A 2,520-nucleotide genomic window follows, 5' to 3' on the forward strand; every position below is an offset into this window, starting at 1 on the left:
CCAGGGTTTATGATTACCAAAAATTCAGGAGCCAACCAATGAGGGGGCAGCTAGCCTGCTTTCCAGGGGTGGTTGGGCCCTGGACACTATCTTCTGGATGCCAGTGAGTGGCTGAGAGCTGAAGCTCCCTAGACACTCAAGGTTCTTGTGGTGACAGGAGAGGGGACATGGGTGGAAGGACAGGGCTCTCAGCCTGCACCTTCCTTGGGATCTGGAGGTTGGGCTGTTTTTTGTGCTTGGCCCTTATGTCCCCCTCAGCAACCTAAACATTTGTTATCAAGGGGGAAGGAGTCTTTGCTGAAACTCGTGTTTGGATAGAGGTTTTCTGCAGTGTATGGTCCTTGGAGAAAGAACAAAGGGGTTGGATATGTGGCCTGCCTGCGGTAGGTGCCCCCTCAATGCACCAAGAACCTGAAAGATCCAGGAAAGGGGAACATAGGGAGGAGAAGTGAGTAGTTCATTGATGAAGGCTTTATAAAATTATTTTATTCAATCTTCAAAACAACCCTAGAAGGCAGGTTTTCTTCTCCTCTGTTCTATAAATTAAACAGAGGCTCAGAGAGGGTAAGCAACATGCCCGAGGTCACACAGCTAGAAAGGGATGGAACCAGATTCCAGTGCAGGTCTTTCTGGCCCTAGCTTCTCCCAGTGGCAGAGGCCTCCTTCCTCATGGGCAAAAACAGAAAGACACACCCTTGAGCAGGTCTCCCTGTTCCTGCAAGGCTGGAAGGCACGCAGAGACTCATGTGGTTTCCTCTCTCTTCCTCAGGACTGCTATAAAGGTGTGTGGGGAGTCTAGCTCTCTCTTCTGGACTTTGGGATTTCAGACACAGAAGTCTGTCCATGGCTCCTTATCACGTCCGCAAATACCGGGAGAGCGACTGCAAGTGTGTCGTGGGCTTCTTCTCCACGGGGGTGAATAAGCACACCTTGACCACCTTCCTCCAGTTGCTGAAGCTGCCCCGAGCACTTGTGCTCTTACCCGGGGGGCCGCTCACACAACTCCTGCTCTCTGGCTCCTGGCTCCTCATGGTGTTCAGCCTCAGCCTCAGCCTCAGCCTCCTCTGTGCCCTGTGGTTCTTTGCCAAACATCCCTGGAGGAAGTATGAAGACAAGACACTGCGCAGACATGTCTGACATCACCAAATCCTACCTGAGTGAGCGTGGCTCCTGCTTCTGGGTGGCTGAGTCTGAAGAGAAATTGTTGGGCATGGTGGGAGCTCTGCCCGTTGACGATCCCACCTTGAGGGAGAAGTAGATGTGGCTGCTTCACCTCTTTGTACATATTGAGCACTGTCGTCAGGGGAAGCAAAAGCCCTGGTCAGGACTGTCCTCCAGTTTGCCCGAGACCAGGGCTACAGTGAAGTTGTCCTTGGCACGAATACAGTGCAGTTCTCTGCCGTGGCCCTCTACCAGGGCATGGACTTCCAGGAGACGGGTCAGTCCTACCTCACCTTGATTGGGAGGCTAGTGGCTGTTCCTACAGTTCATTTCATCTACCACCTCCCTTCTGCTCAGGCAAGGGGTCTGTGATCTCTTTGTGTACTGGCCAGAATAGAATCCACTCTGCTGTAGCAGTAAGCAATCCCCAACCTTTCAGTGCAATGACACAATAAAAGCTTATTGTCCATTCTCATCTGAGTGCCTCGTGTTTGATCATGGGGTTGCTTCTGGGGCTCTGCTTCTTTCAGTCTTTTTGGGTCTTTTCTGTGTTGATGAAGAGTCAAACTCTGTAAAATATTTTCAGAGATTTATTCTGAGCCAAGTATGAGTGACAAGGGTGTAAGAGTTAAAGAAAGAAACACACAAAGTGACTCAACAGTCAAAGACAGGTTTATTTTGGAGAATAAACTTGAGAGGGGCTTTTGCCAATTTCAGTCAGGAGCACTCTCTCTTACAGACTAAGAGCACTTAAGGGTTTTAGGGTGAGAGTTTATCACAGGCTTGGAATGTTTCTGTGTGGAGAAGTTTATTGCAGGGTTGGAATATCTCTGGTCAGAGAGGTGGTTACCTTGGGACTGACATCTCTCTGGCCAGAGGGGAGGTTATCTCAGGGCTGGCATGTCTCTGGTCGGGGAGGGGTTTATCTTAGAGTTGGAATGTTTCTGGTCGGAGATGTCATTTGTGGTACATGGGCATGCTGGCATTAAGCATTAGGATGATGGCCTTTGGATTGGAATTAGGTAGTTGATCAAGGGGAACTTTAAAATGGTGGTGCTTGTCCAAGATGGAGATGCTCCTGCTCTGTTAATCCAGACCCTATGGTTATAAAAAGGACTAGGTTTGGCATCTTCTTTCTGGCTACTTCCTGCTGATGGGAGGATGGAGAGTTTTCTGGTCTCAGATTGACTGAAGGAGTAACGCTGTCTGTGGATGTTTTTGGGTAGTTGTCTGAGAAATGGCCATGATCCTGGTCAGTTAAAAATCTTTTAAAAAGATTAAATAGGCTGGGTAAAAACATTAGTCCTAGGCATATCATTAGGAGAGGGCCCTCAAATGGGATGACCCATGCTATGATTT

At 49.0% G+C, this 2,520-nt stretch overlaps 1 pseudogene; it reads left to right on the forward strand.

Moving 5' to 3' along the window:
- The first annotated feature begins 129 nt into the window (after positions 1-129).
- Positions 130-2,503, forward strand: LOC108289279 (annotated as a pseudogene).
- The last annotated feature ends 17 nt before the right edge of the window (positions 2,504-2,520 follow it).

The sequence above is a fragment of the Cebus imitator genome, unplaced genomic scaffold, assembly GCF_001604975.1.
Source record: "Cebus imitator isolate Cc_AM_T3 unplaced genomic scaffold, Cebus_imitator-1.0 Scaffold399, whole genome shotgun sequence".
Taxonomy (NCBI): Eukaryota; Metazoa; Chordata; class Mammalia; order Primates; family Cebidae; genus Cebus; species Cebus imitator.